Raw genomic sequence first — 16,524 nt, 5'->3', positions numbered from 1 at the left:
ATGCAGTGTCACTTCTCCAGTCGTCATGCTCAGGCATAGCAGCCACAAGAGCCTTCCAAAAGTGTTCCTTGGCAGCGGTGGGATTCGAACCCACGCCCCCGAAGAGACTGGAGCCTTAATCCAGCGCCTTAGACCGCTCGGCCACGCTACCATGCGAGAGTGCCTTCCCTGGGCCATTTTCGCCTTCTTATTTTAATTTAATGTCGCACTTGGCCACAAGTCAGTCAGTTGACATTCCATGTGCCTTGGAGGAGCTCCTCCACAGATTAAAAGACCTCATAAATGCAGGGGTACGCAGTTACACTCCTGGAGGCCTCCCTATCTGCAGATTGCAATTCCATCTCTAATCAAACACACCTGAATCATCTAATCAAAGCCATTGGGCCTTACTCCAAAATGGCAACTAGCTGTGCTGAAGTTAAACTCAAAATCGTCAGGTAGTTGTCAATTTTCCAAAAAATCTTGAGTCAAATCGGCTGCTTCTATGATTAAAGACTATGTTATTATTAGATTCCAACTCATTTTTAAACTGAATTTACTACAATTGTAATTTTTGGTTGTCCCTGATTCAACAGGGTGCAGATTTCCTGCTACACAGTTTTGCAGCACACTTAAGGTGTATTGCCCTCTTTAAAATCAATGCTGGCAGTGGTGGGATTCGAACCCACGCCCCCGAAGAGACTGGAGCCTAAATCCAGCGCTTTAGACCCCTCGGCCACACTACCCCACTGCTGTTTCTTTCGGGGGCCTTTTTCTGCCCATTTTTCTAGAATAGGAGAAAATGTTGGGTGTGGACCTTCATTGTGAGGCCCTGAAGCCTGTCGAGTAAGGCTCAGGAAAGCAAAAGAGGCTGGTTTTGGAAGAGACTGGGAGCATGCAGTGTCACTTCTCCAGTCGTCATGCTCAGGCATAGCAGCCACAAGAGCCTTCCAAAAGTGTTCCTTGGCAGCGGTGGGATTCGAACCCACGCCCCCGAAGAGACTGGAGCCTTAATCCAGCGCCTTAGACCGCTCGGCCACGCTACCATGTGAGAGTGCCTTCCCTGGGCCATTTTCGCCTTCTTATTTTAATTTAATGTCGCACTTGGCCACAAGTCAGTCAGTTGACATTCCATGTGCCTTGGAGGAGCTCCTCCACAAATAAAAGACCTCATAAATGCAGGGGTACGCAGTTACACTCCTGGAGGCCTCCCAATCTGCAGATTGCAATTCCATCTCTAATCAAACACACCTGAATCATCTAATCAAAGCCATTGGGCCTTACTCCAAAATGGCAGCTAGCTGTGCTGAAGTTAAACTCAAAATCGTGAGGTAGTTGTCAATTTTCCAAAAAATCTTGAGTCAAATTGGCTGCTTCTATGATTAAAGACTATGTTATTATTAGATTCCAACTCATTTTTAAACTGAAATTACTACAATTGTAATTTTTGGTTGTCCCTGATTCAACAGGGTGCAGATTTCCTGCTACACAGTTTTGCAGCACACTTAAGGTGTATTGCCCTCTTTAAAATCAATGCTGGCAGTGGTGGGATTCGAACCCACGCCCCCGAAGAGACTGAATCCTAAATCCAGCGCCTTAGACCCCTCGGCCACACTACCCCACTGCTGTTTCTTTCGGGGGCCTTTTTCTGCCCATTTTTCTAGAATAGGAGAAAATGTTGGGTGCGGACCTTCATTGTGAGGCCCTGAAGCCTGTCGAGTAAGGCTCAGGAAAGCAAAAGTGGCTGGTTTTGGAAGAGACTGGGAGCATGCAGTGTCACTTCTCCAGTCGTCCTTCTCAGGCATAGCAGCCACAAGAGCCTTCCAAAAGTGTTCCTTGGCAGCGGTGGGATTCGAACCCACACCCCCGAAGAGACTGGAGCCTTAATCCAGCGCCTTAGACCGCTCGGCCACGCTACCATGCTAGAGTGCCTTCCCTGCCTTTTTCTGCCCATTTTTCTAGAATAGGAGAAAATGTTGGGTGCGGACCTTCATTGTGAGGCCCTGAAGCCTGTCGAGTAAGGCTCAGGAAAGCAAAAGTGGCTGGTTTTGGAAGAGACTGGGAGCATGCAGTGTCACTTCTCCAGTCGTCATGCTCAGGCATAGCAGCCACAAGAGCCTTCCAAAAGTGTTCCTTGGCAGCGGTGGGATTCGAACCCAGGCCCCCGAAGAGACTGGAGCCTTAATCCAGCGCCTTAGACCGCTCGGCCACGCTACCATGCGAGAGTGCCTTCCCTGGGCAATTTTCGCCTTCTTATTTTAATTTAATGTCGCACTTGGCCACAAGTCAGTCAGTTGACATTCCATGTGCCTTGGAGGAGCTCCTCCACAAATTAAAAGACCTCATAAATGCAGGGGTACGCAGTTACACTCCTGGAGGCCTCCCTATCTGCAGATTGCAATTCCATCTCTAATCAAACACACCTGAATCATCTAATCAAAGCCATTGGGCCTTACTCCAAAAGGGCAGCTAGCTGTGCTGAAGTTAAACTCAAAATCGTCAGGTAGTTGTCAATTTTCCAAAAAATCTTGAGTCAAATCGGCTGCTTCTATGATTAAAGACTATGCTATTATTAGATTCCAACTCATTTTTAAACTGAAATTACTACAATTGTAATTTTTGGTTGTCCCTGATTCAACAGGGTGCAGATTTCCTGCTACACAGTTTTGCAGCACACTTAAGGTGTATTGCCCTCTTTAAAATCAATGCTGGCAGTGGTGGGATTCGAACCCACGCCCCGAAGAGACTGGAGCCTAAATCCAGCGCCTTAGACCCCTCGGCCACACTACCCCACTGCTGTTTCTTTCGGGGGCCTTTTTCTGCCCATTTTTCTAGAATAGGAGAAAATGTTGGGTGCGGACCTTCATTGTGAGGCCCTGAAGCCTGTCGAGTAAGGCTCAGGAAAGCAAAAGTGGCTGGTTTTGGAAGAGACTGGGAGCATGCAGTGTCACTTCTCCAGTCGTCATGCTCAGGCATAGCAGCCACAAGAGCCTTCCAAAAGTGTTCCTTGGCAGCGGTGGGATTCGAACCCACGCCCCCGAAGAGACTGGAGCCTTAATCCAGCGCCTTAGACCGCTCGGCCACGCTACCATGTGAGAGTGCCTTCCCTGGGCCATTTTCGCCTTCTTATTTTAATTTAATGTCGCACTTGGCCACAAGTCAGTCAGTTGACATTCCATATGCCTTAGAGGAGCTCCTCCACAAATAAAAGACCTCATAAATGCAGGGGTACGCAGTTACACTCCTGGAGGCCTCCCTATCTGCAGATTGCAATTCCATCTCTAATCAAACACACCTGAATCATCTAATCAAAGCCATTGGGCCTTACTCCAAAACGGCAGCTAGCTGTGCTGAAGTTAAACTCAAAATCGTGAGGTAGTTGTCAATTTTCCACAAAATCTTGAGTCAAATCGGCTGCTTCTATGATTAAAGACTATGTTATTATTAGATTCCAACTCATTTTTAAACTGAAATTACTACAATTGTAATTTTTGGTTGTCCCTGATTCAACAGGGTGCAGATTTCCTGCTACACAGTTTTGCAGCACACTTAAGGTGTATTGCCCTCTTTAAAATCAATGCTGGCAGTGGTGGGATTCGAACCCATGCCCCCGAAGAGACTGGAGCCTAAATCCAGCGCCTTAGACCCCTCAACCACACTACCCCACTGCTATTTCTTTCGGGGGCCTTTTTCTGCCCATTTTTCTAGAATAGGAGAAAATGTTGGGTGCGGACCTTCATTGTGAGGCCCTGAAGCCTGTCGAGTAAGGCTCAGGAAAGCAAAAGTGGCTGGTTTTGGAAGAGACTGGGAGCATGCAGTGTCACTTCTCCAGTCGTCATGCTCAGGCATAGCAGCCACAAGAGCCTTCCAAAAGTGTTCCTTGGCAGCGGTGGGATTCGAACCCACGCCCCCGAAGAGACTGGAGCCTTAATCCAGCACCTTAGACCGCTCGGCCACGCTACCATGCGAGAGTGCCTTCCCTGCCTTTTTCTGCCCATTTTTCTAGAATAGGAGAAAATGTTGGGTGCGGACCTTCATTGTGAGGCCCTGAAGCCTGTCGAGTAAGGCTCAGGAAAGCAAAAGTGGCTGGTTTTGGAAGAGACTGGGAGCATGCAGTGTCACTTCTCCAGTCGTCATGCTCAGGCATAGCAGCCACAAGAGCCTTCCAAAAGTGTTCCTTGGCAGCGGTGGGATTCGAACCCAGGCCCCCGAAGAGACTGGAGCCTTAATCCAGCGCCTTAGACCGCTCGGCCACGCTACCATGCGAGAGTGCCTTCCCTGGGCCATTTTCGCCTTCTTATTTTAATTTAATGTCGCACTTGGCCACAAGTCAGTCAGTTGACATTCCATGTGCCTTGGAGGAGCTCCTCCACAGATTAAAAGACCTCATAAATGCAGGGGTACGCAGTTACACTCCTGGAGGCCTCCCTATCTGCAGATTGCAATTCCATCTCTAATCAAACACACCTGAATCATCTAATCAAAGCCATTGGGCCTTACTCCAAAATGGCAACTAGCTGTGCTGAAGTTAAACTCAAAATCGTCAGGTAGTTGTCAATTTTCCAAAAAATCTTGAGTCAAATCGGCTGCTTCTATGATTAAAGACTATGTTATTATTAGATTCCAACTCATTTTTAAACTGAATTTACTACAATTGTAATTTTTGGTTGTCCCTGATTCAACAGGGTGCAGATTTCCTGCTACACAGTTTTGCAGCACACTTAAGGTGTATTGCCCTCTTTAAAATCAATGCTGGCAGTGGTGGGATTCGAACCCACGCCCCCGAAGAGACTGGAGCCTAAATCCAGCGCTTTAGACCCCTCGGCCACACTACCCCACTGCTGTTTCTTTCGGGGGCCTTTTTCTGCCCATTTTTCTAGAATAGGAGAAAATGTTGGGTGTGGACCTTCATTGTGAGGCCCTGAAGCCTGTCGAGTAAGGCTCAGGAAAGCAAAAGAGGCTGGTTTTGGAAGAGACTGGGAGCATGCAGTGTCACTTCTCCAGTCGTCATGCTCAGGCATAGCAGCCACAAGAGCCTTCCAAAAGTGTTTCTTGGCAGCGGTGGGATTCGAACCCACGCCCCCGAAGAGACTGGAGCCTTAATCCAGCGCCTTAGACCGCTCGGCCACGCTACCATGCGAGAGTGCCTTCCCTGCCTTTTTCTGCCCATTTTTCTAGAATAGGAGAAAATGTTGGGTGCGGACCTTCATTGTGAGGCCCTGAAGCCTGTCGAGTAAGGCTCAGGAAAGCAAAAGTGGCTGGTTTTGGAAGAGACTGGGAGCATGCAGTGTCACTTCTCCAGTCGTCATGCTCAGGCATAGCAGCCACAAGAGCCTTCCAAAAGTGTTCCTTGGCAGCGGTGGGATTCGAACCCAGGCCCCCGAAGAGACTGGAGCCTTAATCCAGCGCCTTAGACCGCTCGGCCACGCTAACATGCGAGAGTGCCTTCCCTGGGCAATTTTCGCCTTCTTATTTTAATTTAATGTCGCACTTGGCCACAAGTCAGTCAGTTGACATTCCATGTGCCTTGGAGGAGCTCCTCCACAAATTAAACGACCTCATAAATGCAGGGGTACGCAGTTACACTCCTGGAGGCCTCCCTATCTGCAGATTGCAATTCCATCTCTAATCAAACACACCTGAATCATCTAATCAAAGCCATTGGGCCTTACTCCAAAAGGGCAGCTAGCTGTGCTGAAGTTAAACTCAAAATCGTCAGGTAGTTGTCAATTTTCCAAAAAATCTTGAGTCAAATCGGCTGCTTCTATGATTAAAGACTATGTTATTATTAGATTCCAACTCATTTTTAAACTGAAATTACTACAATTGTAATTTTTGGTTGTCCCTGATTCAACAGGGTGCAGATTTCCTGCTACACAGTTTTGCAGCACACTTAAGGTGTATTGCCCTCTTTAAAATCAATGCTGGCAGTGGTGGGATTCGAACCCACGCCCCCGAAGAGACTGGAGCCTAAATCCAGCGCCTTAGACCCCTCGGCCACACTACCCCACTGCTGTTTCTTTCGGGGGCCTTTTTCTGCCCATTTTTTCTAGAATAGGAGAAAATGTTGGGTGCGGACCTTCATTGTGAGGCCCTGAAGCCTGTCGAGTAAGGCTCAGGAAAGCAAAAGTGGCTGGTTTTGGAAGAGACTGGGAGCATGCAGTGTCACTTCTCCAGTCGTCATGCTCAGGCATAGCAGCCACAAGAGCCTTCCAAAGGTGTTCCTTGGCAGCAGTGGGATTTGAACCCACGCCCCCGAAGAGACTGGAGCCTTAATCCAGCGCCTTAGACCGCTCGGCCACGCTACCATGCGAGAGTGCCTTCCCTGGGCCATTTTCGCCTTCTTATTTTAATTTAATGTCGCACTTGGCCACAAGTCAGTCAGTTGACATTCCATGTGCCTTGGAGGAGCTCCTCCACAAATTAAAAGACCTCATAAATGCAGGGGTACGCAGTTACACTCCTGGAGGCCTCCCTATCTGCAGATTGCAATTCCATCTCTAATCAAACACACCTGAATCATCTAATCAAAGCCATTGGGCCTTACTCCAAAACGGCAGCTAGCTGTGCTGAAGTTAAACTCAAAATCGTCAGGTAGTTGTCAATTTTCCAAAAAATCTTGAGTCAAATCGGCTGCTTCTATGATTAAAGACTATGTTATTATTAGATTCCAACTCATTTTTAAACTGAAATTACTACAATTGTAATTTTTGGTTGTCCCTGATTCAACAGGGTGCAGATTTCCTGCTACACAGTTTTGCAGCACACTTAAGGTGTATTGCCCTCTTTAAAATCAATGCTGGCAGTGGTGGGATTCGAACCCACGCCCCCGAAGAGACTGGAGCCTAAATCCAGCGCTTTAGACCCCTCGGCCACACTACCCCACTGCTGTTTCTTTCGGGGGCCTTTTTCTGCCCATTTTTCTAGAATAGGAGAAAATGTTGGGTGCGGACCTTCATTGTGAGGCCCTGAAGCCTGTCGAGTAAGGCTCAGGAAAGCAAAAGTGGCTGGTTTTGGAAGAGACTGGGAGCATGCAGTGTCACTTCTCCAGTCGTCATGCTCAGGCATAGCAGCCACAAGAGCCTTCCAAAAGTGTTCCTTGGCAGCGGTGGGATTCGAACCCACGCCCCCGAAGAGACTGGAGCCTTAATCCAGCGCCTTAGACCGCTCGGCCACGCTACCATGTGAGAGTGCCTTCCCTGGGCAATTTTCACCTTCTTATTTTAATTTAATGTCGCACTTGGCCACAAGTCAGTCAGTTGACATTCCATGTGCCTTGGAGGAGCTCCTCCACAAATTAAAAGACCTCATAAATGCAGGGGTATGCAGTTACACTCCTGGAGGCCTCCCTATCTGCAGATTGCAATTCCATCTCTAATCAAACACACCTGAATCATCTAATCAAAGCCATTGGGCCTTACTCCAAAACGGCAGCTAGCTGTGCTGAAGGGAAACTCAAAATCGTGAGGTAGTTGTCAATTTTCCAAAAAATCTTGAGTCAAATCGGCTGCTTCTATGATTAAAGACTATGTTATTATTAGATTCCAACTCATTTTTAAACTGAAATTACTACAATTGTAATTTTTGGTTGTCCCTGATTCAACAGGGTGCAGATTTCCTGCTACACAGTTTTGCAGCACACTTAAGGTGTATTGCCCTCTTTAAAATCAATGCTGGCAGTGGTGGGATTCGAACCCATGCCCCCGAAGAGACTGGAGACTAAATCCAGCGCCTTAGACCCCTCGGCCACACTACCCCACTGCTATTTCTTTCGGGGGCCTTTTTCTGCCCATTTTTCTAGAATAGGAGAAAATGTTGGGTGTGGACCTTCATTGTGAGGCCCTGAAGCCTGTCGAGTAAGGCTCAGGAAAGCAAAAGAGGCTGGTTTTGGAAGAGACTGGGAGCATGCAGTGTCACTTCTCCAGTCGTCATGCTCAGGCATAGCAGCCACAAGAGCCTTCCAAAAGTGTTCCTTGGCAGCGGTGGGATTCGAACCCACGCCCCCGAAGAGACTGGAGCCTTAATCCAGCGCCTTAGACCGCTCGGCCACGCTACCATGTGAGAGTGCCTTCCCTGGGCCATTTTCGCCTTCTTATTTTAATTTAATGTCGCACTTGGCCACAAGTCAGTCAGTTGACATTCCATGTGCCTTGGAGGAGCTCCTCCACAAATTAAAAGACCTCATAAATGCAGGGGTACGCAGTTACACTCCTGGAGGCCTCCCTATCTGCAGATTGCAATTCCATCTCTAATCAAACACACCTGAATCATCTAATCAAAGCCATTGGGCCTTACTCCAAAACGGCAGCTAGCTGTGCTGAAGTTAAACTCAAAATCGTGAGGTAGTTGTCAATTTTCCAAAAAATCTTGAGTCAAATCGGCTGCTTCTATGATTAAAGACTATGTTATTATTAGATTCCAACTCATTTTTAAACTGAAATTACTACAATTGTAATTTTTGGTTGTCCCTGATTCAACAGGGTGCAGATTTCCTGCTACACAGTTTTGCAGCACACTTAAGGTGTATTGCCCTCTTTAAAATCAATGCTGGCAGTGGTGGGATTCGAACCCATGCCCCCGAAGAGACTGGAGCCTAAATCCAGCGCCTTAGACCCCTCGGCCACACTACCCCACTGCTATTTCTTTCGGGGGCCTTTTTCTGCCCATTTTTCTAGAATAGGAGAAAATGTTGGGTGTGGACCTTCATTGTGAGGCCCTGAAGCCTGTCGAGTAAGGCTCAGGAAAGCAAAAGAGGCTGGTTTTGGAAGAGACTGGGAGCATGCAGTGTCACTTCTCCAGTCGTCATGCTCAGGCATAGCAGCCACAAGAGCCTTCCAAAAGTGTTCCTTGGCAGCGGTGGGATTCGAACCCACGCCCCCGAAGAGACTGGAGCCTTAATCCAGCGCCTTAGACCGCTCGGCCACGCTACCATGTGAGAGTGCCTTCCCTGGGCCATTTTCGCCTTCTTATTTTAATTTAATGTCGCACTCTGCCACAAGTCAGTCAGTTGACATTCCATGTGCCTTGGAGGAGCTCCTCCACAAATAAAAGACCTCATAAATGCAGGGGTACGCAGTTACACTCCTGGAGGCCTCCCTATCTGCAGATTGCAATTCCATCTCTAATCAAACACACCTGAATCATCTAATCAAAGCCATTGGGCCTTACTCCAAAACGGCAGCTAGCTGTGCTGAAGTTAAACTCAAAATCGTGAGGTAGTTGTCAATTTTCCAAAAAATCTTGAGTCAAATCGGCTGCTTCTATGATTAAAGACTATGTTATTATTAGATTCCAACTCATTTTTAAACTGAAATTACTACAATTGTAATTTTTGGTTGTCCCTGATTCAACAGGGTGCAGATTTCCTGCTACACAGTTTTGCAGCACACTTAAGGTGTATTGCCCTCTTTAAAATCAATGCTGGCAGTGGTGGGATTCGAACCCATGCCCCCGAAGAGACTGGAGACTAAATCCAGCGCCTTAGACCCCTCGGCCACACTACCCCACTGCTATTTCTTTCGGGGGCCTTTTTCTGCCCATTTTTCTAGAATAGGAGAAAATGTTGGGTGCGGACCTTCATTGTGAGGCCCTGAAGCCTGTCGAGTAAGGCTCAGGAAAGCAAAAGTGGCTGGTTTTGGAAGAGACTGGGAGCATGCAGTGTCACTTCTCCAGTCGTCATGCTCAGGCATAGCAGCCACAAGAGCCTTCCAAAAGTGTTCCTTGGCAGCGGTGGGATTCGAACCCACGCCCCCGAAGAGACTGGAGCCTTAATCCAGCGCCTTAGACCGCTCGGCCACGCTACCATGCGAGAGTGCCTTCCCTGGGCCATTTTCGCCTTCTTATTTTAATTTAATGTCGCACTTGGCCACAAGTCAGTCAGTTGACATTCCATGTGCCTTGGAGGAGCTCCTCCACAGATTAAAAGACCTCATAAATGCAGGGGTACGCAGTTACACTCCTGGAGGCCTCCCTATCTGCAGATTGCAATTCCATCTCTAATCAAACACACCTGAATCATCTAATCAAAGCCATTGGGCCTTACTCCAAAATGGCAACTAGCTGTTCTGAAGTTAAACTCAAAATCGTGAGGTAGTTGTCAATTTTCCAAAAAATCTTGAGTCAAATCGGCTGCTTCTATGATTAAAGACTATGTTATTATTAGATTCCAACTCATTTTTAAACTGAAATTACTACAATTGTAATTTTTGGTTGTCCCTGATTCAACAGGGTGCAGATTTCCTGCTACACAGTTTTGCAGCACACTTAAGGTGTATTGCCCTCTTTAAAATCAATGCTGGCAGTGGTGGGATTCGAACCCACGCCCCCGAAGAGACTGAAGCCTAAATCCAGCGCCTTAGACCCCTCGGCCACACTACCCCACTGCTGTTTCTTTCGGGGGCCTTTTTCTGCCCATTTTTCTAGAATAGGAGAAAATGTTGGGTGCGGACCTTCATTGTGAGGCCCTGAAGCCTGTCGAGTAAGGCTCAGGAAAGCAAAAGTGGCTGGTTTTGGAAGAGACTGGGAGCATGCAGTGTCACTTCTCCAGTCGTCCTTCTCAGGCATAGCAGCCACAAGAGCCTTCCAAAAGTGTTCCTTGGCAGAGGTGGGATTCGAACCCACGCCCCCGAAGAGACTGGAGCCTTAATCCAGCGCCTTAGACCGCTCGGCCACGCTACCATGCGAGATTGCCTTCCCTGCCTTTTTCTGCCCATTTTTCTAGAATAGGAGAAAATGTTGGGTGCGGACCTTCATTGTGAGGCCCTGAAGCCTGTCGAGTAAGGCTCAGGAAAGCAAAAGTGGCTGGTTTTGGAAGAGACTGGGAGCATGCAGTGTCACTTCTCCAGTCGTCATGCTCAGGCATAGCAGCCACAAGAGCCTTCCAAAAGTGTTCCTTGGCAGCGGTGGGATTCGAACCCACGCCCCCGGAGAGACTGGAGCCTTAATCCAGCGCCTTAGACCGCTCGGCCACGCTACCATGCGAGAGTGCCTTCCCTGGGCCATTTTCGCCTTCTTATTTTAATTTAATGTCGTACTTGGCCACAAGTCAGTCAGTTGACATTCCATGTGCCTTGGAGGAGCTCCTCCACAGATTAAAAGACCTCATAAATGCAGGGGTACGCAGTTACACTCCTGGAGGCCTCCCTATCTGCAGATTGCAATTCCATCTCTAATCAAACACACAACGCAGTTGACATTCCATGTGCCTTGGAGGAGCTCCTCCACAAATTAAAAGACCTCATAAATGCAGGGGTACGCAGTTACACTCCTGGAGGCCTCCCTATCTGCAGATTGCAATTCCATCTCTAATCAAACACACCTGAATCATCTAATCAAAGCCATTGGGCCTTACTCCAAAAGGGCAGCTAGCTGTGCTGAAGTTAAACTCAAAATCGTCAGGTAGTTGTCAATTTTCCAAAAAATCTTGAGTCAAATCGGCTGCTTCTATGATTAAAGACTATGTTATTATTAGATTCCAACTCATTTTTAAACTGAAATTACTACAATTGTAATTTTTGGTTGTCCCTGATTCAACAGGGTGCAGATTTCCTGCTACACAGTTTTGCAGCACACTTAAGGTGTATTGCCCTCTTTAAAATCAATGCTGGCAGTGGTGGGATTCGAACCCACGCCCCGAAGAGATTGGAGCCTAAATCCAGCGCCTTAGACCCCTCGGCCACACTACCCCACTGCTGTTTCTTTCGGGGGCCTTTTTCTGCCCATTTTTCTAGAATAGGAGAAAATGTTGGGTGCGGACCTTCATTGTGAGGCCCTGAAGCCTGTCGAGTAAGGCTCAGGAAAGCAAAAGTGGCTGGTTTTGGAAGAGACTGGGAGCATGCAGTGTCACTTCTCCAGTCGTCATGCTCAGGCATAGCAGCCACAAGAGCCTTCCAAAAGTGTTCCTTGGCAGCGGTGGGATTCGAACCCACGCCCCCGAAGAGACTGGAGCCTTAATCCAGCGCCTTAGACCGCTCGGCCACGCTACCATGTGAGAGTGCCTTCCCTGGGCCATTTTCGCCTTCTTATTTTAATTTAATGTCGCACTTGGCCACAAGTCAGTCAGTTGACATTCCATGTGCCTTGGAGGAGCTCCTCCACAAATAAAAGACCTCATAAATGCAGGGGTACGCAGTTACACTCCTGGAGGCCTCCCAATCTGCAGATTGCAATTCCATCTCTAATCAAACACACCTGAATCATCTAATCAAAGCCATTGGGCCTTACTCCAAAATGGCAGCTAGCTGTGCTGAAGTTAAACTCAAAATCGTGAGGTAGTTGTCAATTTTCCAAAAAATCTTGAGTCAAATTGGCTGCTTCTATGATTAAAGACTATGTTATTATTAGATTCCAACTCATTTTTAAACTGAAATTACTACAATTGTAATTTTTGGTTGTCCCTGATTCAACAGGGTGCAGATTTCCTGCTACACAGTTTTGCAGCACACTTAAGGTGTATTGCCCTCTTTAAAATCAATGCTGGCAGTGGTGGGATTCGAACCCACGCCCCCGAAGAGACTGAATCCTAAATCCAGCGCCTTAGACCCCTCGGCCACACTACCCCACTGCTGTTTCTTTCGGGGGCCTTTTTCTGCCCATTTTTCTAGAATAGGAGAAAATGTTGGGTGCGGACCTTCATTGTGAGGCCCTGAAGCCTGTCGAGTAAGGCTCAGGAAAGCAAAAGTGGCTGGTTTTGGAAGAGACTGGGAGCATGCAGTGTCACTTCTCCAGTCGTCCTTCTCAGGCATAGCAGCCACAAGAGCCTTCCAAAAGTGTTCCTTGGCAGCGGTGGGATTCGAACCCACACCCCCGAAGAGACTGGAGCCTTAATCCAGCGCCTTAGACCGCTCGGCCACGCTACCATGCTAGAGTGCCTTCCCTGCCTTTTTCTGCCCATTTTTCTAGAATAGGAGAAAATGTTGGGTGCGGACCTTCATTGTGAGGCCCTGAAGCCTGTCGAGTAAGGCTCAGGAAAGCAAAAGTGGCTGGTTTTGGAAGAGACTGGGAGCATGCAGTGTCACTTCTCCAGTCGTCATGCTCAGGCATAGCAGCCACAAGAGCCTTCCAAAAGTGTTCCTTGGCAGCGGTGGGATTCGAACCCAGGCCCCCGAAGAGACTGGAGCCTTAATCCAGCGCCTTAGACCGCTCGGCCACGCTACCATGCGAGAGTGCCTTCCCTGGGCAATTTTCGCCTTCTTATTTTAATTTAATGTCGCACTTGGCCACAAGTCAGTCAGTTGACATTCCATGTGCCTTGGAGGAGCTCCTCCACAAATTAAAAGACCTCATAAATGCAGGGGTACGCAGTTACACTCCTGGAGGCCTCCCTATCTGCAGATTGCAATTCCATCTCTAATCAAACACACCTGAATCATCTAATCAAAGCCATTGGGCCTTACTCCAAAAGGGCAGCTAGCTGTGCTGAAGTTAAACTCAAAATCGTCAGGTAGTTGTCAATTTTCCAAAAAATCTTGAGTCAAATCGGCTGCTTCTATGATTAAAGACTATGCTATTATTAGATTCCAACTCATTTTTAAACTGAAATTACTACAATTGTAATTTTTGGTTGTCCCTGATTCAACAGGGTGCAGATTTCCTGCTACACAGTTTTGCAGCACACTTAAGGTGTATTGCCCTCTTTAAAATCAATGCTGGCAGTGGTGGGATTCGAACCCACGCCCCGAAGAGACTGGAGCCTAAATCCAGCGCCTTAGACCCCTCGGCCACACTACCCCACTGCTGTTTCTTTCGGGGGCCTTTTTCTGCCCATTTTTCTAGAATAGGAGAAAATGTTGGGTGCGGACCTTCATTGTGAGGCCCTGAAGCCTGTCGAGTAAGGCTCAGGAAAGCAAAAGTGGCTGGTTTTGGAAGAGACTGGGAGCATGCAGTGTCACTTCTCCAGTCGTCATGCTCAGGCATAGCAGCCACAAGAGCCTTCCAAAAGTGTTCCTTGGCAGCGGTGGGATTCGAACCCACGCCCCCGAAGAGACTGGAGCCTTAATCCAGCGCCTTAGACCGCTCGGCCACGCTACCATGTGAGAGTGCCTTCCCTGGGCCATTTTCGCCTTCTTATTTTAATTTAATGTCGCACTTGGCCACAAGTCAGTCAGTTGACATTCCATGTGCCTTAGAGGAGCTCCTCCACAAATAAAAGACCTCATAAATGCAGGGGTACGCAGTTACACTCCTGGAGGCCTCCCTATCTGCAGATTGCAATTCCATCTCTAATCAAACACACCTGAATCATCTAATCAAAGCCATTGGGCCTTACTCCAAAACGGCAGCTAGCTGTGCTGAAGTTAAACTCAAAATCGTGAGGTAGTTGTCAATTTTCCACAAAATCTTGAGTCAAATCGGCTGCTTCTATGATTAAAGACTATGTTATTATTAGATTCCAACTCATTTTTAAACTGAAATTACTACAATTGTAATTTTTGGTTGTCCCTGATTCAACAGGGTGCAGATTTCCTGCTACACAGTTTTGCAGCACACTTAAGGTGTATTGCCCTCTTTAAAATCAATGCTGGCAGTGGTGGGATTCGAACCCATGCCCCCGAAGAGACTGGAGCCTAAATCCAGCGCCTTAGACCCCTCAACCACACTACCCCACTGCTATTTCTTTCGGGGGCCTTTTTCTGCCCATTTTTCTAGAATAGGAGAAAATGTTGGGTGCGGACCTTCATTGTGAGGCCCTGAAGCCTGTCGAGTAAGGCTCAGGAAAGCAAAAGTGGCTGGTTTTGGAAGAGACTGGGAGCATGCAGTGTCACTTCTCCAGTCGTCATGCTCAGGCATAGCAGCCACAAGAGCCTTCCAAAAGTGTTCCTTGGCAGCGGTGGGATTCGAACCCACGCCCCCGAAGAGACTGGAGCCTTAATCCAGCACCTTAGACCGCTCGGCCACGCTACCATGCGAGAGTGCCTTCCCTGCCTTTTTCTGCCCATTTTTCTAGAATAGGAGAAAATGTTGGGTGCGGACCTTCATTGTGAGGCCCTGAAGCCTGTCGAGTAAGGCTCAGGAAAGCAAAAGTGGCTGGTTTTGGAAGAGACTGGGAGCATGCAGTGTCACTTCTCCAGTCGTCATGCTCAGGCATAGCAGCCACAAGAGCCTTCCAAAAGTGTTCCTTGGCAGCGGTGGGATTCGAACCCAGGCCCCCGAAGAGACTGGAGCCTTAATCCAGCGCCTTAGACCGCTCGGCCACGCTACCATGCGAGAGTGCCTTCCCTGGGCCATTTTCGCCTTCTTATTTTAATTTAATGTCGCACTTGGCCACAAGTCAGTCAGTTGACATTCCATGTGCCTTGGAGGAGCTCCTCCACAGATTAAAAGACCTCATAAATGCAGGGGTACGCAGTTACACTCCTGGAGGCCTCCCTATCTGCAGATTGCAATTCCATCTCTAATCAAACACACCTGAATCATCTAATCAAAGCCATTGGGCCTTACTCCAAAATGGCAACTAGCTGTGCTGAAGTTAAACTCAAAATCGTCAGGTAGTTGTCAATTTTCCAAAAAATCTTGAGTCAAATCGGCTGCTTCTATGATTAAAGACTATGTTATTATTAGATTCCAACTCATTTTTAAACTGAATTTACTACAATTGTAATTTTTGGTTGTCCCTGATTCAACAGGGTGCAGATTTCCTGCTACACAGTTTTGCAGCACACTTAAGGTGTATTGCCCTCTTTAAAATCAATGCTGGCAGTGGTGGGATTCGAACCCACGCCCCCGAAGAGACTGGAGCCTAAATCCAGCGCTTTAGACCCCTCGGCCACACTACCCCACTGCTGTTTCTTTCGGGGGCCTTTTTCTGCCCATTTTTCTAGAATAGGAGAAAATGTTGGGTGTGGACCTTCATTGTGAGGCCCTGAAGCCTGTCGAGTAAGGCTCAGGAAAGCAAAAGAGGCTGGTTTTGGAAGAGACTGGGAGCATGCAGTGTCACTTCTCCAGTCGTCATGCTCAGGCATAGCAGCCACAAGAGCCTTCCAAAAGTGTTTCTTGGCAGCGGTGGGATTCGAACCCACGCCCCCGAAGAGACTGGAGCCTTAATCCAGCGCCTTAGACCGCTCGGCCACGCTACCATGCGAGAGTGCCTTCCCTGCCTTTTTCTGCCCATTTTTCTAGAATAGGAGAAAATGTTGGGTGCGGACCTTCATTGTGAGGCCCTGAAGCCTGTCGAGTAAGGCTCAGGAAAGCAAAAGTGGCTGGTTTTGGAAGAGACTGGGAGCATGCAGTGTCACTTCTCCAGTCGTCATGCTCAGGCATAGCAGCCACAAGAGCCTTCCAAAAGTGTTCCTTGGCAGCGGTGGGATTCGAACCCAGGCCCCCGAAGAGACTGGAGCCTTAATCCAGCGCCTTAGACCGCTCGGCCACGCTAACATGCGAGAGTGCCTTCCCTGGGCAATTTTCGCCTTCTTATTTTAATTTAATGTCGCACTTGGCCACAAGTCAGTCAGTTGACATTCCATGTGCCTTGGAGGAGCTCCTCCACAAATTAAACGACCTCATAAATGCAGGGGTACGCAGTTACACTCCTGGAGGCCTCCCTATCTG

At 48.1% G+C, this 16,524-nt stretch overlaps 38 non-coding genes across 38 annotated transcripts; all 38 read right to left on the bottom strand.

The window, feature by feature from the left end:
• Nucleotides 1-69: 69 nt before the first annotated feature.
• trnal-aag (transfer RNA leucine (anticodon AAG)) lies at nt 70-151 on the bottom strand. The gene has a single exon. It is a non-coding gene; the product is annotated as a tRNA-Leu (tRNA).
• Nucleotides 152-643: 492 nt separating this feature from the next.
• Nucleotides 644-725, bottom strand: trnal-uag (transfer RNA leucine (anticodon UAG)). Its single transcript has one exon. It is a non-coding gene; the product is annotated as a tRNA-Leu (tRNA).
• Nucleotides 726-943: 218 nt separating this feature from the next.
• trnal-aag (transfer RNA leucine (anticodon AAG)) lies at nt 944-1,025 on the bottom strand. Its single transcript has one exon. It is a non-coding gene; the product is annotated as a tRNA-Leu (tRNA).
• Nucleotides 1,026-1,516: 491 nt separating this feature from the next.
• Nucleotides 1,517-1,598, bottom strand: trnal-uag (transfer RNA leucine (anticodon UAG)). The gene has a single exon. It is a non-coding gene; the product is annotated as a tRNA-Leu (tRNA).
• A 218-nt stretch (nt 1,599-1,816) lies between these two features.
• Nucleotides 1,817-1,898, bottom strand: trnal-aag (transfer RNA leucine (anticodon AAG)). Its single transcript has one exon. It is a non-coding gene; the product is annotated as a tRNA-Leu (tRNA).
• A 216-nt stretch (nt 1,899-2,114) lies between these two features.
• On the bottom strand, nt 2,115-2,196 carry trnal-aag (transfer RNA leucine (anticodon AAG)). The gene has a single exon. It is a non-coding gene; the product is annotated as a tRNA-Leu (tRNA).
• A 492-nt stretch (nt 2,197-2,688) lies between these two features.
• Nucleotides 2,689-2,769, bottom strand: trnal-uag (transfer RNA leucine (anticodon UAG)). Its single transcript has one exon. It is a non-coding gene; the product is annotated as a tRNA-Leu (tRNA).
• Nucleotides 2,770-2,987: 218 nt separating this feature from the next.
• Nucleotides 2,988-3,069, bottom strand: trnal-aag (transfer RNA leucine (anticodon AAG)). Its single transcript has one exon. It is a non-coding gene; the product is annotated as a tRNA-Leu (tRNA).
• A 491-nt stretch (nt 3,070-3,560) lies between these two features.
• trnal-uag (transfer RNA leucine (anticodon UAG)) lies at nt 3,561-3,642 on the bottom strand. The gene has a single exon. It is a non-coding gene; the product is annotated as a tRNA-Leu (tRNA).
• A 218-nt stretch (nt 3,643-3,860) lies between these two features.
• trnal-aag (transfer RNA leucine (anticodon AAG)) lies at nt 3,861-3,942 on the bottom strand. Its single transcript has one exon. It is a non-coding gene; the product is annotated as a tRNA-Leu (tRNA).
• A 216-nt stretch (nt 3,943-4,158) lies between these two features.
• On the bottom strand, nt 4,159-4,240 carry trnal-aag (transfer RNA leucine (anticodon AAG)). Its single transcript has one exon. It is a non-coding gene; the product is annotated as a tRNA-Leu (tRNA).
• A 492-nt stretch (nt 4,241-4,732) lies between these two features.
• trnal-uag (transfer RNA leucine (anticodon UAG)) lies at nt 4,733-4,814 on the bottom strand. Its single transcript has one exon. It is a non-coding gene; the product is annotated as a tRNA-Leu (tRNA).
• Nucleotides 4,815-5,032: 218 nt separating this feature from the next.
• On the bottom strand, nt 5,033-5,114 carry trnal-aag (transfer RNA leucine (anticodon AAG)). The gene has a single exon. It is a non-coding gene; the product is annotated as a tRNA-Leu (tRNA).
• A 790-nt stretch (nt 5,115-5,904) lies between these two features.
• Nucleotides 5,905-5,986, bottom strand: trnal-uag (transfer RNA leucine (anticodon UAG)). The gene has a single exon. It is a non-coding gene; the product is annotated as a tRNA-Leu (tRNA).
• Nucleotides 5,987-6,205: 219 nt separating this feature from the next.
• Nucleotides 6,206-6,287, bottom strand: trnal-aag (transfer RNA leucine (anticodon AAG)). Its single transcript has one exon. It is a non-coding gene; the product is annotated as a tRNA-Leu (tRNA).
• Nucleotides 6,288-6,779: 492 nt separating this feature from the next.
• trnal-uag (transfer RNA leucine (anticodon UAG)) lies at nt 6,780-6,861 on the bottom strand. Its single transcript has one exon. It is a non-coding gene; the product is annotated as a tRNA-Leu (tRNA).
• Nucleotides 6,862-7,079: 218 nt separating this feature from the next.
• trnal-aag (transfer RNA leucine (anticodon AAG)) lies at nt 7,080-7,161 on the bottom strand. Its single transcript has one exon. It is a non-coding gene; the product is annotated as a tRNA-Leu (tRNA).
• A 492-nt stretch (nt 7,162-7,653) lies between these two features.
• Nucleotides 7,654-7,735, bottom strand: trnal-uag (transfer RNA leucine (anticodon UAG)). The gene has a single exon. It is a non-coding gene; the product is annotated as a tRNA-Leu (tRNA).
• Nucleotides 7,736-7,953: 218 nt separating this feature from the next.
• Nucleotides 7,954-8,035, bottom strand: trnal-aag (transfer RNA leucine (anticodon AAG)). The gene has a single exon. It is a non-coding gene; the product is annotated as a tRNA-Leu (tRNA).
• Nucleotides 8,036-8,527: 492 nt separating this feature from the next.
• trnal-uag (transfer RNA leucine (anticodon UAG)) lies at nt 8,528-8,609 on the bottom strand. Its single transcript has one exon. It is a non-coding gene; the product is annotated as a tRNA-Leu (tRNA).
• Nucleotides 8,610-8,827: 218 nt separating this feature from the next.
• Nucleotides 8,828-8,909, bottom strand: trnal-aag (transfer RNA leucine (anticodon AAG)). The gene has a single exon. It is a non-coding gene; the product is annotated as a tRNA-Leu (tRNA).
• A 491-nt stretch (nt 8,910-9,400) lies between these two features.
• trnal-uag (transfer RNA leucine (anticodon UAG)) lies at nt 9,401-9,482 on the bottom strand. The gene has a single exon. It is a non-coding gene; the product is annotated as a tRNA-Leu (tRNA).
• A 218-nt stretch (nt 9,483-9,700) lies between these two features.
• On the bottom strand, nt 9,701-9,782 carry trnal-aag (transfer RNA leucine (anticodon AAG)). The gene has a single exon. It is a non-coding gene; the product is annotated as a tRNA-Leu (tRNA).
• Nucleotides 9,783-10,274: 492 nt separating this feature from the next.
• Nucleotides 10,275-10,356, bottom strand: trnal-uag (transfer RNA leucine (anticodon UAG)). The gene has a single exon. It is a non-coding gene; the product is annotated as a tRNA-Leu (tRNA).
• Nucleotides 10,357-10,574: 218 nt separating this feature from the next.
• Nucleotides 10,575-10,656, bottom strand: trnal-aag (transfer RNA leucine (anticodon AAG)). Its single transcript has one exon. It is a non-coding gene; the product is annotated as a tRNA-Leu (tRNA).
• A 216-nt stretch (nt 10,657-10,872) lies between these two features.
• Nucleotides 10,873-10,954, bottom strand: trnal-aag (transfer RNA leucine (anticodon AAG)). The gene has a single exon. It is a non-coding gene; the product is annotated as a tRNA-Leu (tRNA).
• Nucleotides 10,955-11,582: 628 nt separating this feature from the next.
• trnal-uag (transfer RNA leucine (anticodon UAG)) lies at nt 11,583-11,663 on the bottom strand. The gene has a single exon. It is a non-coding gene; the product is annotated as a tRNA-Leu (tRNA).
• A 218-nt stretch (nt 11,664-11,881) lies between these two features.
• Nucleotides 11,882-11,963, bottom strand: trnal-aag (transfer RNA leucine (anticodon AAG)). Its single transcript has one exon. It is a non-coding gene; the product is annotated as a tRNA-Leu (tRNA).
• A 491-nt stretch (nt 11,964-12,454) lies between these two features.
• Nucleotides 12,455-12,536, bottom strand: trnal-uag (transfer RNA leucine (anticodon UAG)). The gene has a single exon. It is a non-coding gene; the product is annotated as a tRNA-Leu (tRNA).
• Nucleotides 12,537-12,754: 218 nt separating this feature from the next.
• On the bottom strand, nt 12,755-12,836 carry trnal-aag (transfer RNA leucine (anticodon AAG)). Its single transcript has one exon. It is a non-coding gene; the product is annotated as a tRNA-Leu (tRNA).
• A 216-nt stretch (nt 12,837-13,052) lies between these two features.
• Nucleotides 13,053-13,134, bottom strand: trnal-aag (transfer RNA leucine (anticodon AAG)). Its single transcript has one exon. It is a non-coding gene; the product is annotated as a tRNA-Leu (tRNA).
• Nucleotides 13,135-13,626: 492 nt separating this feature from the next.
• On the bottom strand, nt 13,627-13,707 carry trnal-uag (transfer RNA leucine (anticodon UAG)). The gene has a single exon. It is a non-coding gene; the product is annotated as a tRNA-Leu (tRNA).
• Nucleotides 13,708-13,925: 218 nt separating this feature from the next.
• trnal-aag (transfer RNA leucine (anticodon AAG)) lies at nt 13,926-14,007 on the bottom strand. Its single transcript has one exon. It is a non-coding gene; the product is annotated as a tRNA-Leu (tRNA).
• Nucleotides 14,008-14,498: 491 nt separating this feature from the next.
• trnal-uag (transfer RNA leucine (anticodon UAG)) lies at nt 14,499-14,580 on the bottom strand. Its single transcript has one exon. It is a non-coding gene; the product is annotated as a tRNA-Leu (tRNA).
• Nucleotides 14,581-14,798: 218 nt separating this feature from the next.
• trnal-aag (transfer RNA leucine (anticodon AAG)) lies at nt 14,799-14,880 on the bottom strand. The gene has a single exon. It is a non-coding gene; the product is annotated as a tRNA-Leu (tRNA).
• A 216-nt stretch (nt 14,881-15,096) lies between these two features.
• trnal-aag (transfer RNA leucine (anticodon AAG)) lies at nt 15,097-15,178 on the bottom strand. Its single transcript has one exon. It is a non-coding gene; the product is annotated as a tRNA-Leu (tRNA).
• Nucleotides 15,179-15,670: 492 nt separating this feature from the next.
• On the bottom strand, nt 15,671-15,752 carry trnal-uag (transfer RNA leucine (anticodon UAG)). Its single transcript has one exon. It is a non-coding gene; the product is annotated as a tRNA-Leu (tRNA).
• Nucleotides 15,753-15,970: 218 nt separating this feature from the next.
• On the bottom strand, nt 15,971-16,052 carry trnal-aag (transfer RNA leucine (anticodon AAG)). Its single transcript has one exon. It is a non-coding gene; the product is annotated as a tRNA-Leu (tRNA).
• Nucleotides 16,053-16,524: the final 472 nt, after the last annotated feature.

The sequence above is a fragment of the Pseudorasbora parva genome, chromosome 21, assembly GCF_024679245.1.
Source record: "Pseudorasbora parva isolate DD20220531a chromosome 21, ASM2467924v1, whole genome shotgun sequence".
Taxonomy (NCBI): domain Eukaryota; kingdom Metazoa; phylum Chordata; class Actinopteri; order Cypriniformes; family Gobionidae; genus Pseudorasbora; species Pseudorasbora parva.
This window is presented reverse-complemented; position numbering and strand designations above follow the sequence as displayed.